The sequence below is a fragment of the Agelaius phoeniceus genome, chromosome 8, assembly GCF_051311805.1.
Source record: "Agelaius phoeniceus isolate bAgePho1 chromosome 8, bAgePho1.hap1, whole genome shotgun sequence".
NCBI classification, from domain to species: domain Eukaryota; kingdom Metazoa; phylum Chordata; class Aves; order Passeriformes; family Icteridae; genus Agelaius; species Agelaius phoeniceus.
In genome coordinates this window covers 27,277,499-27,300,508 of record NC_135272.1, presented here as the reverse complement: position 1 = coordinate 27,300,508, position 23,010 = coordinate 27,277,499, and the positions used below count along the sequence as shown (strand labels likewise).

General features: G+C 41.3%; 1 protein-coding gene across 19 annotated transcripts in view; it reads right to left on the bottom strand.

Moving 5' to 3' along the window:
* The window catches only part of PTPRF (protein tyrosine phosphatase receptor type F), a 374,973-nt gene that overhangs the window by 263,998 nt on the left and 87,965 nt on the right, over positions 1–23,010 (bottom strand). For all 19 annotated transcript variants that reach the window (XM_077182405.1, XM_077182404.1, XM_077182409.1 and 16 more), the window contains exon 2: positions 21,762–21,842. The gene's annotated coding sequence lies outside the window, so the exon portion shown is untranslated. The remainder of the gene's footprint in view (positions 1–21,761; positions 21,843–23,010) is intronic.

Below are 23,010 nucleotides of genomic sequence, written 5' to 3'. Positions count from 1 at the left end.
CTGCTATCTTGAAAATATAGATGGTTACTCCAGTTACCAGGCATCTATAAAAACAAAATCACCTTGCAAACATTTTCTGGACTAATTATAATCTTAAAATTACACTAAACCTTAAGTGTTAAGTGCAACAATTTATACCACCATTTTGGAAAGAAAGGCTGCAAACCATTTGAATTCTGGTTTTTCTACCTTAAGAAAAGCCTAAAAATACAGTTTCTCTCTTATAATCCTGTAGCAAGAAGAGTTTTTGCACTAGCAGAACAATGAGATACGAAATCAAAATAGTCATCTATCCACTGATAGTGCATAAACACTGTATTTTTAGGGCTTCCACATACTGATTTTAGACTAACCTCCTTCTCACAACACAAACAGCATAAATGACCATTTCAAGAACACTGTCATCCAAATGTCACAAAACAAAAGAGAACAAATGATACATCTACCTCCCTGTGTCTCCTCTGGCATTTAGAAGCTGGCACGCGAGGAGAATAATGCAGCTCCTGCCTCAGCCCACCGTTCAATTCCAAGGCTGGCTCCGGGACGGAGCGAGAATGGGGGCTGCACCAGGAGGTTCTGCCAATACTCCCCATCTCTGCAGCAGTTCCTCCATTTTGCAGAAGAGTGTCCACTCAGCACTCATCTTCCTAATTACACACCAACAATTAGCTGGAATCTCGTTGGACGGTGCATGTCACCTGTTAACAGGGCCCCATGAAAAAGGGCTAAAACTGGATGTGGCAGATGGAGCTATATATCCTGTCCATCTCTGGAGAGCAGATTTGTAATGCAAAACACTGAATTCAAGATGAGACCCATGGATACAAGGAAGCAATCAGAACCAAACTGATTAAACAAGACCCAGGTCTCAGCACAGCAGACAGAATACTAAACAGAAACAAAGATACCTTGGAGAGGGAAACAAACCACGCACAGAGTCACACACCAGCCAGATCTTCCCTGAACCATGTGGCTCCCTCTTCAGAAAAATCACACCATTCTCCTAAAAACTCACCAAGGCCAGAAGCATCCACGTTCCAATCACTCCATTTCAGGTGCACACAGAGGAAAACCTTGGGTTCTTGAGTTGCCCGCTTTATAATGGGGAAGCCCCGGGCAGTGCTGCCGTGATCCACACGGCCAAAGACAGCGGTGCTTGTTGCACAGCGCTCCAGTTCACATTCACAGTGCCTCAAGTCAGAAGACTAGTCTGGATTATTAGCCCAGCCTCTCACAACCTTGGGCACATGACATATCAGGAAACTACCACTATCCTGAACCCAAACCCTGTTTGACTTGAGCAAATCTAGACTCGGTATGGGAGGAATCCGGACAGACGCCCAGGACAGACATCACAACATGGAAAGGACACACTAGACACACTATTCTGCATCTGCCCTGTCACAGGACCCTGAGAGATGTGTCTTCATTCCAGCCCGAGTACTGCTGGCTCTCGCACCCAGTCACACCATCTTGCTCTGCTTTTCATGCAGTATTAAAGAGAGTTTTTAAATCCTTGCATTGGGAACTGTGTTTTCCCTTATCAACACTGATCTGGCTTCACAGACCTCCCACTCGTTTTGCTTCATGGGCTAATGGAAGAGAAGAATTAAACAGACCTCTGAGCTCCTGCAGCCACTCTCTTACAAATACTCCACTGACACACACACATTTCTCAGCAACAGCCTTGGCCAAAAAACCATCAAGAAAAGTGTAATTTAGACTTTAACACTTTCTCCAATGAAGCACAAAAAAACCAACCACCCTTAAAGCTGGTTTTCTTTTGCTTTCTTCTACCCCTTGGACAGCTGCAAACAACCTCATATACTATTCTGCTGTCTTACACCTCCCTGCTAAGTGGATGATGTCACACAGCTCACAAGAATAAAGATACTCTGACATGCACCAAAAAATGAACCAACTAAGCTATAAGCAAAGACTGTTTACGTAATGCTTTGGAGACACCTTTACATTGCCTGGGTCTCATATCCAGTTTGGTTTTGAGCTTGTTTTTAACCCAAAGTTCAGAGAGAAGAAAAAAAAAAAACTTTCAAATGCCAGTACAGTGCTTGCCCACTGACTTAGTAGAGCACGTACTGCCAAACTGCTGCACAGCTTGCATGCCTCAGTGACCAAGTACTTTTGGAAAATTATTGTAATATGCACACATACACACACAAAAGAGCAATCTAATCATCAAAATATTCAGAGACATTATTCAGAGACACTCATGTGGTCTCCAGAAGCACACTTCTTGATCTGCGTGAACTGACTTCAGACATAAAAAATGCTGTGGCTCCCCTTCTCCTCTCCTCCCCTGCAAATCTCTTCAGGTTTCAGGGGTTTCATTTTTTATTCATTGCCTTTCTCTTAGCTTCACAGAAAGTTTCTGTTATTCCACCAGATTTTATCCCTTTCTACTTGGCAAATGTTGATTCTCACCCATCCTCCTACATGTCTCACATGAAACCACTTCATCCTCTTTTGTGCAAGCAAAAAAAAAAAAATTGCATACCTTTATCTTACCCCAAAATCTGCTGGTTCAACACCATCAGCATTGCCTGGCCATTAGAGTTCAGTACCTAAGTGAACCAAAGAAACTGCAGCCCACTGTCCCTCACAAGCCAAGGTGCAGCAGAGCCCCCCTCCACTGGCTGGCTGTGCTGGCGCTGAGAGCGGGACAGAGCCCCAGTCCAAGGGCAGGGAGCGATGGCCTCGTCCCCCTTTGCCCCCCCAAAGCACATCACTGCTCCCACACCATGTACAGAACTTGAAACTGATGCCCCTACAAGGCTGATGCGACTGTAGGGCATATAACAATGCAGCCTTAAAATATCTAACAGGCTCCTCTCGCATCCAATAAAGGGGAAAATGAAGGAAAAGCAACAATAATTCTACTCATGACCTGCAAACACTAATGCCTAATCTTTTTCGCAGGGGTATGGAACAATAGCATGAAGAAGAGAAAACAGGCATTGGTGGTGATACATTTACTCCACAGGTTTCATCCAAGTAAAGCATCATGCCTTTGTGCCAGGCACTGCCTCAACACTACAACCCCAAACAAGACAAGATTTAAAAAATTTTAAAAAAATTAGTTGTTTTAAGTTTTTAGTTTTCTTTTAAGACATTCCTTAATACTGAAACATGATTGCTCCACTTCTGCATTCCAGACCTCTGCTACCTGTAAACAAGACTTAGGACGAGTACTTTGCAATGCCAAGTTCAGCTATTTGGATGCGAGGTAAAAAGCAAAGTAATATTCCAGACTACAGAATGCTATTTCTCATATAAACAACTTAAAAATAACCATTTAATGATAAATCTCATCATCAGGAGCATCAAGCACAGCATGACTGTGCTGAGGGAGTAGGGAGCTGATAAAGGTAAGATATAGTCTCTTTCTTGAAACTTTTAATAAAAATGTAGCAGTGAGATTTAGTTTATTTTTGCTAGGAAATCTGCAGAATAAAATGATTGCTATTACTATAGCCAGGTGCTTTACACATGTATGAGTCTAGTCATTTGAGATTCAGCATAGATCTGCTCTCAAAGTTAAAAAAGCTTGTCCCTACTTCTTCAAGAGAGGGCACAATCAGCCAACTTCCAGTTAATATAGACAAATAGGATTTCAGCATTATTCATCACTCCAATTTCAATAATGAAATGAAAATTATTCCTTAAGATTAAAGTTTAAAAAGCTAACTACCTCCCATTATTTTTCAGTCATCTAGAAGTTGATGTCCTCCAAGAGGTTTAATGAACACAAGACTCTTCACTGCCCATCTCAAAACACTAAGGAACTATTCCTGTAATGACCAGTTGTCTCCTTGGATAATATGGACAGCAAGATGCAATTGCAGCCACCAGTGCATGAACTTTCTGGAAAAAGTACCCGCAAGATCTCTTCAAGAGGAAAATTGTATCAATTACAAGCCTTTGCTGCAGAACCAGTGTATCAATCTGTTTTGAGGTGACATCTTTATACTTCAAATATTTTGAACAAAAATCTAGAGTTCATGCAAATAAAACTTTAAGTGATAGTATCACTGGCAAATCACTGAAAGCCAACTGCCCAATATCTACAAAGGAGAGGGGGAAAAGAAAAATAATTTTTTTTTTGAGGCTTGACTTCATGGTGCCAAAACTCTTCAGTAAAATAGGTCAGTACTAGCATCGAAACCTTTGGGAGTGCAACCATGCACTTTAAGATAGTTTAACTTTTACTTCAATGCTTTCAAAACTCGTAACAGGTTCTTATAAGAGAAGCAGGACTCTTGGACATCAACTGAGCTCACTGCTACCAGGGGACATAGTCCCCAACTTTTCACAACAGTCTCTAGTGTAACAGATTATTTACCTCTTCTAATCAAGGCAATAATTTGGTAAGCACATCCTTCAGCAACACTGAAGCAGTGAGGGCTAAAGCAGTGACAGCGCCCAAGTCCAGTCACCTCCCCAGACACATCAATAGTTTTGTGCCAGGGATTGGATCGGGGAACCAGTCCAAGTTAAAAATAACTAAGAGGCAGAAAAAGAACACAATTCTCTTTGACCTGAAGCAGACTTCTGATTTATTACCCTGCTGCTAGTGACAAAACAGGTTTAGAGTAAGCAGGAGGAGATGGGCAGAGACTGGTGAATTCCAGATCATCTCTGCAAGAAAGGTTCTATCTACCACAGCAGCCCAATTATTGCATACAGTAAAACCTCCAAAAAAAATTTCAAGGCAGTGTTTTGATTGATTTTTCTTTGCAAAACAATCTCCCACCTAGGGTCTACAGTTACATTTTAATAACATCAGAAAAAAATAATTTAAAAACCCAGGTCCCTCTGCAGGAAACAACCTTTAAGGAAAACCCCAGCACTCTTCCACAGGCAGAACAATGCTCTTCTCTCATCATCAACACTGCCAGGAGGTTAAAGCCTTTGCCAGCTTTCCAGAGGGAGAATCTTCTGGTAAGTGTTGTGTTTCAGCAAAACACTTTCTGTTTCTCTTTCAGATCAGAGTCACTGCCACATGCTTCCTTACCTTTTATGAGAAACTTAGAGACCACACTGTTCAGAATTTACAGCTCGCCTGGACCAAGTTCTTTCAAGCAGCACATGTGATAAAGATCTGCTAATGAGAATAGCCCCTCTTTGAAAAGATACTTTTGAGGATTTGTCTTTCTCAGCCAGACTAAAGGCTGTGTCTGTGCAGCCTTTGACCCGGGAATCACAACTGATGGCAGTGCAGTGGCAAGAACAGACCTGTAGTTCCCTAACAGCTGGAGAAAACCATGGATAACAACCCACGGACAGAACATATTTGCAAAAGTTCTTAAAATATTTTCCCATTTGTTCTGGGAAGTGGTTCAGAGCAAACTGTTAATCAGAAAACTCTGACAAGAACCTGATGTAGTACATGATTCACATCTGATCCTTAGATGTTGCTTTCTAAACAAGTGTTCAAGGCAACAAGGTTGCACCCTACCAAAATGCTCATTTTTATAAAGCTTTAATAGAATGTTAAGTCATGATAATTAGGGTTCCTATCCCATTCTCAGCCTACAAATTGCTGGTCAACATGCAAAAAAAAAAAAATTTTTTTTAGACTAAATAACCTGGAGAGTATTTTATTTCTCTCTACCAAATGATTAAATAGAGAGATCAGAGGCTAAGATTTCAGCAACAGATGCATTATTTTGAAGTCTTAATTCTTCCTGGCAAAACTCTGATATTTCACAAGATTGGCGTATTGATCAAAACAAGAGTATGTATCCCAGGTAACTTTTGTTTTGAAATAATGAGATTGTAATCTGACTTGCAACATAGCTGTTACTCCTGTATCACCAATGAGCACAGTCTTTTATTATCAGCTTCTGAAATCCTCTGCACAATCTGATTCTTCAGCGCTGTGTGGTTTGCACTCACAGTGGCACCAAAGCATCTCTTAAAATGCCATTCCCAGTTCAAAACTGTTGCAATGTATTTAAAAACCATACAAGGAAAAGAAAACGAGCTGCATTGTATAGCTTTCTTGCACTCCATAATTGACTTAATAATTTCCATAAACCCCAATGAGAAGTTACCAGTTTGTCAATCTATGCTCTTCCATATAGCAGATTTTGGAAAAATGCTTTGAAAAGGCTGATTTACTAATTCTGCCCTAGCTACCACTTCAGTAGCAGATGTCATCTAGCCCAAGAGAATCATCTCATTTAGAAGAGCAAAATGCAGCTACAAAGCTAGTCTAAATTTAGTTCCACCACCAAGGAAGGAACATTTATGAGGACATGGGACAGGTCTGTGTTACCAGTACAGATGCAACCCAAATATCTCATCTACACCAACATGAGTTGCTACTAAGTGTAAAATAAAATACTGAATTATGGATATACATAGAGCCTACTATATCTTGGTATGATTGCTAGAAACTCCATTAAGGTCATAAATACAGAGATAGCTGACAAGAAGCTCAACAGAAGGATAGCTGTTCTCCCAGTAGGAGAAAATGCTCTTAACAACTACCTGTGGGATTATGAAAATAGGCTACTTAAGTATCTGCTGCTATTAGTGATACTGTTCCACCTGCCAGATCTGCAAGAGTTTTCATTTTGAATGCATGTTTGGAATGCTTCTTCTTTTATCAAGGGAATATAAACACCAGTCTTTGGGAAGGACAAACAAAGCACCTCCCCAGCACGGACAGCAGACACTCTCACAAGCCCAGGAAGAGCATTAGTAACTTGTGGTGTCAGCATGCTACAGAGGACACACTCACTGAATCACTAGAGTTGTCACTTGTGAGTGCAAGTGACATGGACAGGGGTGTCTGAACACAAAGACATCTCCAACCCAGGGACTTCACCAACCACACACAGAAAAAGAGATTAAACATCCTAGGAAGCAATGAAGGAATCCTGCAAACGCCATTGCTGAAAATGTTCAAAGAAAGAAAAATCTGCCTAACCACTACATGTGATTCTTTTCCCTCAAATTACACATTTTTCTTGTATTTGTACACTAATTTGATTTTTTTTCCTCCTTTACATATTCAAGTGTTTATGGAAGTTACCATTTTTCTCACTCTTTCACCCCTGCCATGTCACTCTCATAAAACTCCCTCTTGATTCCAAAAATATTTTATACAACTCTGTCAGGTTCACATGAAGACTATGAGGACCATCAATAAGATAAAGGAGCACAAGATGCACCCACTAAACCAAAATTACAGACTGCATCTTGGGTTTCTAGAAAACAAAGGTTTGAGTGATTAACACGTAGTGATTTCTAAAATTAAATAATTGCAGAGAAACAGTGCTGCTTAAAGAAACCAAGAATTCCATGCTAACAAAAATTAGAGGTAATTATAACGTGTATGTAAAGGGCACAGCATTCTGAGTGTTAAATCACTTTTAATTATGTTTTCTGGATTTGTAACACTGACATTTGAATTCCTAACACTGCACTGATACACCACGTTAAATCAAACATGCCAACAGCTCTATTCTGAATCACCTTGAAGGCTTGCAAAACAGAGCTGTGTTTGAACACATTTATCTTCTTCCTTACGCTCTTTCAGCTATTGAGTGAGACCACAATGTATACTTCTGGAGTGATAATTGGTCACCAAAGCAACAGCTTGGATGCCAAAAGGCAGGATTTCGACTCAGCTGCACAGGGTGGTGGATAGAGAAAGGTGATCACAATACTTCCATTGTAGCCTTGATCCTGTGACTCAGACCCTCGGTGAACTACAAGTCGTTCATGCACTGAATCCAAAATGAATAACTGAGAAAGCAACTGAAAACCAGACTTTGTTTTCTTTTAACTTCTGTCCCTTGTACTAATAGCCTTTAAAGGGTCTGGGCGTTTATCCTGGATCACAAGAGAGACGAGAAAGATCCCTGGCTAGATTTTCTTCCAAGTGGGCCAAAAAAGAAGTTTAAAAAAGTATTTCCTTTTTAATAAATTCTCTGGAAGTTGTCAATTTTCTATTTATTACCAACCTTTAGAAAAGGAGGTGCGCACAACGGTTAGTGCACACTACTGAGAGTAGATCTGGAGTTCCTTCACCACAAGGAAGGAACATTTACATTTACCACATTGACACACCAGAGGCCTTTTCTCATGTTGTCAGCAAACTGTGGCTGCATGCATGGAGAAGAAATACCTGCTTCTCATAATGTTATTGCTTAACCTGTTATAGAAAGCTTAGGTTTCTTTCCAGCTGATATTCTGCTATAGGAGGAATGAGATGGGATATTTGTTTTCAAGTCCTTTCCCCCTTCTTAGTGATGCCCTTTTCCTCCCATATGCTACGGCAGCTGTTTATCAAGTTTCACAATCCATCTAAAAGAGGCTAAATTAAGGAATTTCTTTTGCTTGCCTCCTCTGTTTTAAAGGTGTTACATTACTCCCTTTGCAGTTTGTGGTTCAAGAACTGCAGCCATTAGAAAAAAATATATTTATGCACATAAACACATTACTGAAAATATTTAAGTTAATTCAATGTGGCACAGAACCCTGTCCAGATAGACCCCCAGTCACTATGGCTCAGTTGCTGCAGAGCTGGCAAGCCCAGGGCTGAGGATGGGCGCCTTTCCTGTGTGCCCAACCTGCCCAAGCACCAGCACACTTGAACCACCCCAGTACCTGAGCAGCAGTAAACACCCTTCTCCATCAAACCCATCCACAGGCTCTGCTGCTGCTGTTAGGGAGCAAGGAGGGATGAAGGGAGACAGCACTGCAAGGGGAAAGCATCCCTCCAGGCAGAGGTCAGCAGCAAATTAGGCATGCAGAAAGACAAGACCAGCAGGGCTGGGCAGGGAGCTCCAGGAGTAGCAAGGCCCTGCCAACCCCAGTGCCCTGCTGGCTGTTCTCATCAGTGCCCCGGGTGTAGTGAAAGCACCGCCTCCCTATGGACCTCAGGCTGACAGCACAGCTTTGTGAAAGGCACCTAGCACATAAGGACTGCACTTCCAAAACCTCCAAGCAACTCTCAGCTGCTCCTCTCAAACCTGCCATGCATCACAGATTTCCTGTTTCCCACATAATAAGGGGGCTGCAGACACACAGCATCAAATGCTGGAGCAGCAAAAAGTTCCTCCTGTAAAAACTCAAAACAACAGACTAAGAAAGATGGTTTGTCAACAAAGTGACCGGTGTTAAGCCTGATTGCCACAGAAATTTCAGGCATTGAGGAACAATACGAAGAATTAAAGTCAATCTTCAAGGATTTCAGAAGTGAACAGCCCAAAGCTTTGCCTCTCTGAGGTTTCTATGTGATGAAAGCACACAGTCTTAACTAGCAGAGCAAGACAAAGAAGCAAACCCTAAGTATCTCCATAACAAATCTGCAAGAGTCATGGCATGCACTGTAGGCAAAAGGCAGGTTAGGCTGGGGTTTCTCAGTTTTCACTTTGTGATGACCTAAAAAAGATGAAAGTTTTTCCTATACAGATAAGACAACAGGCGATTACCTCACTCCTCTGAGTAACACTTAATAAAGATTTGATTTGACCTCATTTTCACAGCATTGGAGAAAGGCATCTCAACATCAGCAATAACACAACAGTTAACACCAGCATTCACTGGAATGCTTCTGTATCTGCCAACCCTAAATACCTTACAGTCAGCAAATGGGATGGTTTTATTGTTTTAAAATACACATAGACATGTATTTCTTAATTATACTTTAAACCAAGAACAAAGGTCACACACATATGCTCTTAGCAAGAGGCAACTATCCAGTCACTATGTTCTGTAAACAACGCCCATCACTTCAACCATTACCAGGAGACCTTTAGACTTCGGCATCTCTTGGTGCCTTTCATATTGGAAAAACATCATTAAAACATATTAAAACTGCTATTCCAGTCAGACTGCTTATATAAAGCTTGAAGAAAATGTGTACCTGCAATGCTCTCCTTCAAAACAAATGATAAAATCGACTGTTATTTCAGACTCCTAATCTTGGAAAAAATATTCTCTCTAATCAGAGACTACTAAATCTACTCTCTCTTCTATTAAAACTATATATTTACATAATCACAGAACAGTTTCAAGGATGCATTTTTAGGATGGATACACAGAGACTTCATATGTGTTCATAAATGCTGAATTAAATAACTGTAATAAGAAAAGAGAGTACATACAGTACAGTTTTACAATTAACATCTGCTTTATCTCTTTTTTGTAAGATGACATTCAAGCTATATACACGTATCAGAGCCCTTTATCTCACAATGCCATTTTCCCCCAGAGCATTCATGTCTCACTTCAATAAAATATCAGCACGCACAGGCTTGAAAGTGGCTTTACCTGCAGCAGAGACAATTCCCAGACTATCAATTTGTAAAAGCATTGGAAAAGTAGTAAGAACAATATTGACAGATGGGCTCTCCCACACTTTCCTTGCAAAAGGCTCTGCTCTGGAGCCACCATCCCCACAAATTAGTCTTTGGAGAGTTAATAGATAACCATCCATTTCAGTCTTTGAGACTTCAAAAAAGTGGGCAATGGGGTATTTTGGGTTTTGGGGTGGGTTTTGTTCTTGTTGTTTCCTCCCTCCCCCTTTCCCTAAAGTAAAATAAACTCTGAACCATGCTTTCAGGAAAAGGTAAACTTAGCCATCAGAGCAATTCACTTCTTTCTCTGAACTTCAGTAACATTCAGGGTTTTTACTCAATATGTTAGTTATCCAGACCTCTGAAGATACAACCCATGGGCAATGCTCATCCACAATCAGCACCTCAGGTGTTTGCCAAGTCTGGGGACCACACCATCACCAAGCCTACACTTTTGGTTTAAATTACTTTCATCTCATTTGCATTCCCTCTATATCTGAAGGAACAGATATAGCTTTAGGTCTTCCTGCAAAAAGTTCCTGCTGTAGCACTACAGAATTAAGGACAAAAGAATACCAACTCAGTTCAACAGGACAGTATCTGTCCTGCTTATAATTCTCAGGAGGGAGCCAGGGATGTACTCAGGGAACGGAGCTGTCCACTCCCACCTTATCTGTGGACTGTAGCCTATATTTAAATTGAGGGCTCATATTAAGCAGCAATGGGTACTCCCAACCTCAGGACATTGGTGTCCTCGGCAGCAGAAGGTACAGCACGTCCGTGTTCATTACCAGGTGTGCTTTAATTACTGCTATTACTGGCAGCCAGGGAAGGGCTGCAAGGCAGCTACTCTTCAAAGAGAAAAGGCAGAGCAGGGCAGCAGAGATTACCCCAGCAACTGTAAATACTTTGCCATCTGCAGAGTCACTGGAATTAACTAACAATTTTGAAAATGCTCATTTATTCCCTGGCCACACCACACACACAGGCACTTAGGCTGACCATACTGCTATGGAATCCTCAGCATCTCCACACCTGCCTGATCTCTGGGCCACACAAAGTAAATACAAAGAAATATAAGCTGAGGAACACTCATAGGTGGGGCAAAGGCTCATCTATACATAAAAACAAACACTACTTCAACCAACTGTTGTTTTTATCCATATGTAAACAGAATCACATAGAGAAAGTAAATCTTGCTTGCTCTTGCTCTAAGACTACAAGAAGAGAATTATGTAGTATGGCAAAGGAAAGTGAATTTCTTAAGAGCCGAGCTGAAAATCCAAGCGCTGCACACAAGTTGAGCTGAAGCACACTGGAGTGCAAGACACCCAGCCACAGAAAAGGCTCCTGCAGAGACAATGATTTCCAATCAATTAGGCCATTGTATAATGGTTTCAGCTGCCAGTGTCTGCTCTGATGCCAGGAAGCAGTAGAGGGTTTGGAATCAACACCAGATCTCTAGGCAATGCTAGGGACTGCACTGAAAATGCACATGGCTTTAAAAAACAAAAGTATATGAATTTCTGAGAAATTCTACAGTACGGTACCAAGATCAACAAATTCAGTGGGAAAAGGCCAGGATGGTTCAGCATTTTGGAAAAAATCCCACTTTAGGCTCCATCCTGGTCGTGGACCAAAAGGCACTAATGCCAAGTGCTGTCTGCCAGGCCAGGAGATGCAAGAAGACCCTTCCCTATCCCATGCTTGGGGGCAGCAGCAACCCGCAGCCAGCAGGGACTGGGGAAGAAGGTGCCATGGCCAGGGCAGCTCCAGGGACACCCAGAGGGGTTAGAACTCCAGGACCCTTAAGGGAAGCCTTGCTTTTGCCACCAAAATTAGCACATGTTAGAAAACTGAGATTCAGAGACTCTCTCCTGTTTCTCAGCAGGGATCAGGGATTTTTCTCTTCACTGGACACATGACTTGCTCTGATCTGACTCAGCTTTTGGAAGACAGTAAAAAGCCCTGACTTCCAAACAAGTAAGTTTAACAGATCTTCTGTGCTTCAAAGCAGGTGGGTTAAGCTACAAAGAATTATTCATTCTCCATAGTTACTGGCCACTGCCATTCCTTTAACAGTGGGATACCTATCTAACACATACAGACATCAATATACATTAATTTAATCCACAGGTCCCTCTGCCCCTGGATAAAAGGCCAACTTTAACTCTATGCTACTGCTGGAAGGACAAGAAAAGCTCAGGAGAAGCAATGGAAAGAACTTGTTTCTCCACCTGGAGGCACCCATAATTAGGAAGTGATGGATGTCGCTAGTAAAAGTGAGTGATGTTTTTCAGGAGGTCTCTCATCTGTAACTACACTGTTTTCAGATAAAATAACCCTTTCTGTCAGGCAGTGTCAGGAATGTCTACAGCCGATCAGTCACTGCTATCCAAAAAAAAAATATGACATTTTTGTCATACCATCTGTAGTGTACATTGTATCAGCCCTTCTTCATTGTGTGCCTCATCAGTCAGGGTCTCCACCCTGGCAACACTAATAATTGGTGCTCCTGAGATAAACAGATAAACGGAAATTTTCAAAAACTTCAATCCCACTGCACGTGTTACAGAACTCCTTTTGAACAAAACACCTTTTTACAAGAGCATAAAATCATATTTGCCATCTGGAGTTAATGACTATCAATTAAAACTCAGGAGGAAGATGTGCTCACCACTCCTGCGTGCTGGCCTACAAAGCAGAACCACCACAGGTAATAGCTTGGAAGGAAGTCAACAAGATAAGCAGGATCATTTCCAACTCAGACACCATAAAGGTTCACACTGTAACAACTTCATTTACAAGACTTTGACAAACATTAAACAAGGAGAATAAATATCTAACACAATTAACCAAGATTACACATATGGCCTAAAGTCTCTGTGCCACTGTGCAAGTGCCAGGAGAGACTGTCCCAACAGGGAAATGGGGCAGCTCTGTAACTACGTGACCCTACAGACTTTCTCAGTATCACAAAAATAAATCTGGACTGCCACAGCTCTGAACAAAGTGGCCTTGTCAGCTTTACAGCACCGCTTCAAAATCAAAACAGAACCCCATCAACATGATTAAGGAAATGGGACAGATGAGCTACACAGACCCTGAGTCTTTGGGAATTCTTTATGTGATCCCTGTCAAGAAGCCTGTCAAGTTATGTTTTTAACTGATTAAATCAGACCTTGACCGAAAACTTAAGTGTCAATTTCTCAATATTCTAATAATTGCATAGAATTCTTACTAAGGTTCATGCAACAGATTACCACTCTGATGGCAACACACTTTCTTTTCTACAGGTCACCTTACAAAATTAGACGGAGGTTGAGAGTTAACGTTTCATTACCTAAAAAACCATTCTTGATCTTTAAACACAGCCAGTGTATATTAATATTTAACCACTGCATGCTAGAGATTACATATCACTATTACAAGCTCATAGCTGTTACTTTTGCAAAACACTAAGAAAAAAATAGATGCTGATGTCACTGATCACATGTTTTCTATTTATTGTGATGGGAAATAATCAGCTTCTCTGATTAGGTACATGTTTATTATATTATAAGGCAACAATTTCCTTCAAGCACCCAATCCAATCCACGTGCTTGACACAAACGTTTCTTAAAGGCTTGAAGGAATTTTAACACCTGTGCCCTAGAAAATACACTGGTGCTTCTAACAAAGAAAATGCTGAAGCATAGAAGACATTTAAACATTTGATTACATTGTTTCCTCTTGAAAAAAGGAGGATTGAGAAAACAAACATTTTTACATTATTAAGATGAGATTGAGAAAACAAACATTTTTACATTATTAAGAGACACTAAGGGAAGCAATCCCAGTAGTATCTGGCCCTTCTGAACTGCTGGTTACCTGGAGAAGCACTGCCACTCACCTGAGACACATATCATTCAAAAATTTCATCCTCTAAAGATAAGGAGGAAGGAAATAGCTCATTAAAATTCTTGAATAAAGCAAGTAGGAAAGGACCTCGGCATGTCCCAATCCATGCTCAAAGCAGGAGCAACTCTGAAGTCAGACTGTGCTGCCCAGAGCCTTGCCCAGCTTATTTTTGAATACATTCTAAAATGGAAGCACTATGAGCTTTCTGGACTCTTGCTCAGTGCTCTTTCACACTGAAGCTGAGCTAGAGAACTTTCCTTGCTGCACCCCATGCACTTTCTTTTCCTTTCACTGGGCTCCCTCTGGATATCATGGATACTGCCATCACCCCACCCACCTGCCCAGGGGTGGGTGACCATGCTCAGACCCTCCCTCCCCCATGCCTGGGAAGCACTACTCCCCTGGACCCACTCACACATCTCCTGCTCCAGTCTTCAGCCACCCCCAGTCTTCTGCCTGATTCATCTGGTTTTGGCACCTTGCTTGACTTGCCTTCCTCATTCTTGTGACCAGAAGTGGGATTCAAGCTTCCCCATAAACTAGGGCCACCTCTTGTCCATCCCTTGGCTGAGATGGCAACAGACCACTTGGTCTCCTCACCCACAGGCTGAGAGTCAACAATACCCACTTCTAATCCTAGTCCTCAGCCTGGAGCCTGCCCACATTCCCTGATGCACCATCACTGCAGCTGGACACAGCACCACAGCGGGGGCCTCAGGAGCACTGACAGCAGCACCATTACCTTTAGTTACAGTCCTGGGCATCCACTCCAGACACAGCCTGTCCTTTCTGCAACTGTCAGCTTGTGCACAGGTGGTGATCCAGTGCCTGTCCCAAAGCAGTCTTCCTGTGCTGTGCAGTCCTGCCACGTCCTCACCACTTTGTATTTCCTCATTTCAACTCATTAAGTTGTAAGCTGCAGATTTCCACATGCCTTTTCAATCTACCATAGCCATTTAACTGTGAACTATGCTTCGCCGTGCTTGAGCACCTCTCAGTCTGGACTTACTTGCAGATTTAGTTAGTATTCCCTTGTCCACACCAGTAAAGAGAACAGCAAATAAAGCTCAGCCCAAGACAAACATGGGTGTATTCACATGCCTCATGCCATCTCCCTTCTTTCCCTCATTTTCACGGTCAATTATGGGTAACTACACTTCAAACATGGTCCTTATACAATTATTTGTTTACCATTTTATTAGATACATTTATTTCCTTATTCCAGAGAAATGTCACAAAGTTTTATCAGAAACTACTAAAGTCAAGCTAACATCACAGGTACTGATATCCCCAAGTCCTCATTTTCTTATCCTCCAGATTCCTAGAAACTGATTAAAAATTTTGTTCCAATTCTCTAAGCACTGCAGTTAGACTAACTAGTCTGTAATTCCCTGGATCTCCCTTTTTCAAACTGAAGTAATGCCATTGCCCTTTTCAGTCCTTCAGGACCTCTCCTAGCCTTCCCAATTTCTAAAAGATAATTGTAAATGGTTCAAAGGTTGCTTGGCTAGTTGCTGATGTACCCTAGGGCAAATTTCATCAGGCTCTGCCTATTTGAATACACCTATCTTATCTCCTTTTTCTGATCTATCCTTTTTCTACTCTGCACTTTACTCCTATCACCTTGTTTAAATTAATTTAATGTGAAGACACACTCAAGCAATACAATAACTACATGATATCTATTTAATATTTTATCTTTCAGCTAAAACATTAGCAAAAAAAACCAACTCCACATTATTCATGTACTGTAACTATGGCCTTTTGGAGATACAGAAGAACATTTAGGAATATTGGTCTGAGCTGGACTGAGGACTGCAAATGGTTTAGAGCAATCCTCAAGCTGGGGTGTCTGAAGGGAAAACACTAAGAAATGTCAATAAACTCTTTGTCTGTGCAGGAAAATTTAAAGAGAAATTTTAACTGCATTTTAGAAAGGACTCTATCAATTACTAAGTCAGCCTGGTTTGGTTTTATAAGTTAAAAGAAAGAAAAATAATCCAACACTTCCCCAGTAGATAAAACATTTGATAATCAAATGCACAATTTCCTGTTGATTGCCTAAATTATCCAGCACTGACCATTGCTGGGGTAGTGTATTGAATAGACTGACCACTGGCCCAAACCAGCCCAGCAAGTCCCACTCCTCCATGAACATTGAGAGGTATCTTGAAGCCCATTCAATTTTAATGCATCCATCCACCTGTTCTAGCCATAATTTACCTTTCATCAGCTGGAAATTACCATCCTCATGGCTGAGACGTGGCAAGACATTATGGGATCACTGCTAGTCTGCTTCTATGCAAAGCAAAACAGACAGCCTTAGATCATCCTCTGAGATTTCTATTTTGTTTTTCAGCAAAATGAACTAGACATGGTTGTGTGCACATTTCAGCTGAAGCACAGTTACTTCTTAAACTGCTTCATTTCCATCCTCAAAGACACATCAAGGCTCTGTTCTGTGATCCCCTAGGCAGAAGATGCAATGTTAATGGAGATTCTGGCTGTCACTTTTAAAAGCAGTTAGTGATTTGAATGCCTCAATTTCTAGTGTACCCAACTTAAAATATTTTACAAGGTCCAATTTTCAAGAAATTGAAAAATTTCTGGACTCAAAAACTGCTGGGCAGAGGTTCCCACCCCACTTGATGTTTAAATCCAGAATCCATTTCACCTGGTATTTCTACAGAAAATCCTTTTGCAAAACGAAAGCCCTAGTACTAGTCAAAAGAAGGGGGAAAATAATTTTCTTTCGCCAGCTGTGATGAAAATGCAACAAATCCATGCATTCTTCCAGTTACATAAAATACAGCAGCCTACCCTTGAATATGAATCCGTGAGTATTTTCTTCCAGAGTGATACACTGAAAACCTTCTCTCACAAAATACTATAATCAGCTTTCAGTGAAACCTACTTTACTGGACATAATATAAAGCTTGATTTCCAACAATGTCAGGACAGAGAACCCACCCCATATTTCCAATCCATATATTGCTGGTACTTGTTCCTGCTGCAAATACCACCATCAGTAATCCCTGTCTCGCTGCCTGCCTCCCCTGAAAAACGGATTATAATTAGCAGAATCCCTGGATCTCATCCTTGAGTTAATATGAATAAAAACAAGGTACAAATAGAGAGAACAGTCAGAACAGTAAAATACTGGTAGTCTCTGCTGCTGTTCCTTATTCCACTAGTGGAAAAATTCTGACTCTATTTTAGTCAGAGGAGCCTGGTGTCATGCAATTGTTCAGTCACAGCTCAGCAAACCTCATTATTTCAGGTCTCTTTAGAAATCCTGAGTTTTGCCCAGAGTAGGATGGGATGTGTACCCGCCTGCTGTGCCCTGTGCCCCAGGAATGGCAAGCCCTGGGAGCTGGCACAGGCACCGGGAACCCCAGCACAGTCACAACTCCCTGCTTTTTAATCCATCACCCCACTGGGCTCTGCTTCAAACCCACAGTTTAACCAATACTGGCGGGTTTCAGCCAAGCCTATGCTGATAGTAGACAGAACGAAACCAAGTTAATTAGAGTTAAATGTAGCCTCAAAGGAGATCTCAGCTCCAAAACTCCTTATGCCCATTAACTTATATAGCATGTATATTTAATGAGTTCAGCACTCGTCTCGAGTTTAGGAAACACACACATGGGGTGGCAGCTATTCAAAGCCGTTGCGCCAGAGCATGAGCAAGTGCTGACTCTGCAAGATGACAAGGTTATGTTGCCAGTTATGGAGATTCTACCTTTATTGCACAACCCTCAGATACCTAAATTTAAATTAAACAGGTGAAGTGACAACACAAAAGCCACCTACCGATATACTCATCATAAAATACAAAAAGGAAATGAAAAAGACCAGAGGGCTAAAGCTCATATTCAATTTTGCAAATATGGTTAAATCTTGTAACATCCCCAGCATCTCCTGAGCCTTTTTTTCATAAATAAACTTCGGAAAATATGTATCCCTGTAGACAGCTAAAGCAAACACCTTCAAAGCAGAAGGGAATTTTACAAGTGCAAATTTGGAGCTTTAAACCCCACCCTTCCATCTCCACATGCATTCTTCAACACTCATCATGTGAAGTCAGGTAAATGGCCAGTAGTTGCGCCCTTCGGGTTCTAATACATTAAAGCAATCTACTTATTTGTGAGATAAAACAACTTGCAAAGACTGTTAAGTCCAAAAAATACATAGTCATATATAAATAAGACTGAATTATGCCAACAAATTCTGCCAATGCCCTTTTGAGCCTGTCATTTAAGTACAGCCAGAAACCCTGTTCACTGGATTACGATGAAAAGTGAGGGGTAACTCACTGTTTTCCATTAATTATAAGTATGTTCTGGCCAATATGGCATTAACACACAATTAAATCACTTTGAATCATGTAATTTTGCGCCAACATTCTGTAGAAATATGTAACCTCTAATACAGAAAATAATCCTTCAATTAGAATATGGTATCGTACCACATTTTCCAAAATGTAAATAAACTAATGAATAAAAATGTTCTAAGCATTATAAGAGGACAATGTGACCCAATGACAACATTTTTACTTTCAAGTGAGAATGAAAAAGACTAATCATGTAGAAGGCTCAGTTTCAACTGCAATTCCAGGGGTAATGCTGCTTGTATAAAAATCCCCCAAACCATGATCACATAGATATTACAGTATTTCCCTAGCAACAGCCAGTTCAAATGAAAAATCTAAACTGTGTTTTTCTTTTAATCTTTTCAGGAATAAAAAATATTTCACTTTAATAAATTCCTTAACTTCACGACTGTAACATTCAAATGGATAGGTATCTTTGTATATCCTTGAAAATGCAACTATACAACAATTTTAGTTTAAATGAATGGCAAAACACTGCTTCAGGACAGAGTGCTGTCTCTAAACTCCTGAAAACTTAATCTGTATTCTGGTAATCTAGGCTACACTTTATCTTCAGGGGTTCTCCTGTAACATCATTCCTCAATGCTCTGGATTCAGCCTGATGTGATTGAAAAGGCTTCCTTTTCTTTTTTCGCCCATTCATTTACTTTGTTCCCAGGCTCTCTGTCCCCTCTCCCCAAATCATTATTAAGGAAATTATTTTAAAAGAAAACCCTACAGATAAACCATGACCTAGAACAGGGAGATTCTGCCCAATATATGTTCCAGAAAGTTGATTTACTTTAAATGATATTATTGCATGCCATTCAAACTGTACTTTCAGCCACATTTTTTATTGACTGAGTCTGTCATCTTTTCTTTCCTAAAACCTGAGTTTACTTTAAGAATGACAGAAGACCTTCTCAGGGTCAGCTGAAAGCATTCATAACTGCACATACCAGGAAAGAAGTGCTATAAAACTGAGAAGCCCTCAAGGACAGTTGTTTTGCTGAGGAGCTGCGTGACCAAGCTGCCACCCAAGCTCCCATGTAATGCCACTTCTCCTGGTTCAGTTCTGTCACCACACAGTGCCCTCCCAGGGGGGTGGCCATCTCCAAACTAAGCTCTAGGATGCTTCCAAACACAATACAAAACAAAATGCAGATGATTAATTAAGAAATGTGAACTTAAGATGACAGATGCTACCATAACTCAGACACTGTCCAGGTCTGCAGCTCGCCAAGCCTGCCCATCTCTGGGATATGCTCAGCCCTGCTGCCCCTGGTTTCATGCTGACAGCTCCATGGGACAGGTGAGCCTGCAAGAAACTGGTGGGCAACAGGGAGTCTGACCTGTCTGCACCTCTGCATCCTCAGCACTGTTCATGTCCTGTCTCCTGAGCTAAGGGAGAAGGGGGTTCAGTATTCAAACTCTGCTCTTCAACGGGCACAGCAGCCCAGAGCCTTCCTGCTCACCTCCTGCCTGCACCCAAATGCAATCACACCAACCTGGGCTCACTTCTGAGGAAAACCAAGCAATGCCATACATCACAGCAACACATCCTTCCCTGCCCTGCTGCTGTGAAACACAAGGTTTCTGAAAGCAGCCCTCCCATTGTGCTGTGTCTGTGCAACCTCTCAGGCAGCACATGCCAAACCCTGAGCACCATCTCCAGCTGCCCCTGCCCAGCCCAGCACCAGGTGCTGGCAGGATCTCCTCCACAAGGCTCTGAGCCCAAAGGCCCTGGAGCAGCTTTCTCCCTGCCCCAGGACCACATCAGGAGTGCTTTCAAACACACACACACACAGACATTCCTATCATTTGTGCTTCCATCTCCACTTAAGCAGCAACACCAGCTCTGATGCTAGAGAAATCTTGCTTGTTTCAAGCATCAGCATCTTAGCTAATGAATTTTTGCTACTCTTCTACACTCAACAAATACTAGGCTGAGTGACATATAGACTAATTGTCTGTTAAGGTCACTGGCCAGCTCTTTAATTTTATTTAGTACACTTTGAGACAGTTCATGAGTCATTAGGGCCTTATTCTTGGGGACACAAGGACACGTAATACACACTAATAAAGAGCATAAATGTGATCTAGTACGTGTATTTTACAGATTGTGAAATTAGAAAGATAGTATTAAGTATTTCTTTGCAATGTTTGTTATATTTTTAATAATTGATGATTTTAACAAACAAAAATATTTGTACGAGTCTGCTGGTGTATTTCTAACTTGTAACACTGCTGTAACTCTAAGAAAATTCTTCAAGTAGTAAAAGTCACATTTTAAATACCATCTTGAATAGAAAAAAAGGCTCAAGGGAGACCAAACTTAAAAAATTCCTTACTTAAAAGAGGGAAAAGAGACACTTTTCAATCTCTTATTCATGATATTTGATTTTATGATCTAAATTATAATTCAGAGCACACATGTGTCAGGAACTTTGCAATACTTTTGAAAGGGATCAGCATCACTAATCAGGCACTGAAATCCAATTTCTGGGAGAATCTGGGAGCTCAAACCTGCACATTTTAGCTGGCTTGGAAAGATCTTTGAAAAATAAAGTTAAACAGTAATTATACATAAGTGTACTTGAGAAACTTTACACCTGTCTTGACATGAATCAGATCTTTGCATGGATGATGAAATTCTTGGCACTGCTTTAGGTGATTGGGATGGCATTAGCTTAGGCAAGGTAAGAATTCAACAGCCACAAGCCTAGACAGGTAGGATAAAGGAGTTACTGACTCAAAAAGGCACAGCAGCTTATCTGTGGAAGTCTAAACATGCTAATCATTTAACATAAACAGATCTGCTGATATTTATAGAAAGGAATTTCAACTCATAAGTAACAATGTTAAAAAAAGGACACCAGTATCCCTAATCATATTTTCCACAGGTCCTCCCAGCTCCTTGCAGATTATTGCTACTAAAACTCAGACAAGGGAAGGGAAAAGAAAAAAGCAAAGAAGTAAAAAGAGGAAGAAAGAAAAAGAGCCAGAGATAGGTAGCTGGGTATGGGATCAGGACAGTAATGAACTTGTTGGCAATCAGGGTTTAACTGCTGGCTATGCTACAAGACTCCTGGCAACCTTTGTCTCCCTCTGCCTCAGTTCCCAGTCTGTAAAACCAAGTGATAATATTTCCTTACCTCACAGGAACGTTCTCAGAATAAATCCATAAATGCCTGGAAGACACTGAGACACCACTGTGACAGAGGCCATAAAAATACCTAGGGGAAAAGCAAACAACATAAGAATAAGTGTCAGAAGTGACCAAAACAGCAGAGACATTCACAGATTAAAGGTACAGCAAAAATTAAAACTTTGCTTAATGATGTGAATTCTTCACCCTGGAGAAGAAGCAGTTCAGTTCAGCACATATTCCCATGCAGCACTTGAAAAACCATGACAGCAAGGGACAATTCCCCCTTTTCTCCTTGCACATGACACAATCATGATAATCCACCACCAGATGCAAGCAGGAAAGATGTTTACAGATCATTAGCCTAGCCCTCCACGACAGGTATCACATCCAAGAACCCCAGTCACAGCAACAGAGCCCCACATACTGACAGTGCTCTTCCTCAGCCTCCACATCCAATTCTAACTGCAGAGCTGAGCTCCTCCACTAGTTAAAAAACTTTCAGCCTAACACTTATTCCTGAACAGCTTTTATCCATTTGTTTTCATGCCAACATTGATCCAGCAGCTTACACAGCTTTTCCCTATCCCTGACATTTATTTCCCTGACAATAAAAAATGAATTACACCACCTCCCTGTCAGGGCTCATTTTCCCACCCAAATCAAGCAAGTTCTTATCACCCCACATCAGCATCTTCTGCCCAAGCCCATCCTTGTGGCCCATTGTCATCTTGCACCTGCCCAAACATGTGTTTCTCCAGCATTTTCAGCTGGGAACCCTCTCCATCCCACCCAGTGCAGAGTAGAAGCTTCTCTCCGAATGCCTTCTAAGGTTATGACCTGGCATGCCATCACCATGGAGCTATGTCCCACTTCAACTGCTCTGGGTCTCAAGGTCTTTCTGAAAGACACCCTGACCTTTCACAGCACTGACCATGGCTCCTACCTGTCTCACCTCTGAGCCCTCAGGACACTGCTCTGTGGTGCCAGGAACATCACAGGGATCCTGCATGGTCTCTCCCTAAAAACATAAATCCCATCTTCAGTGTCAACTCAACCCACAGCTGATGGCTTGAGCTCAACTCCACCACTAAGCATATTTTAACATGAGCCAAATGACTACAGCCCTCAGAAGGATAAGTGATTCAAAATTATGCAAATGCACAGAATACATTATTTAGTCTTTATCATTTACAAAGTACGCATTTTGTAAACAGTTTCAGTCCTCTTATGGAGAGTGTGATAGTGCCCTGAAA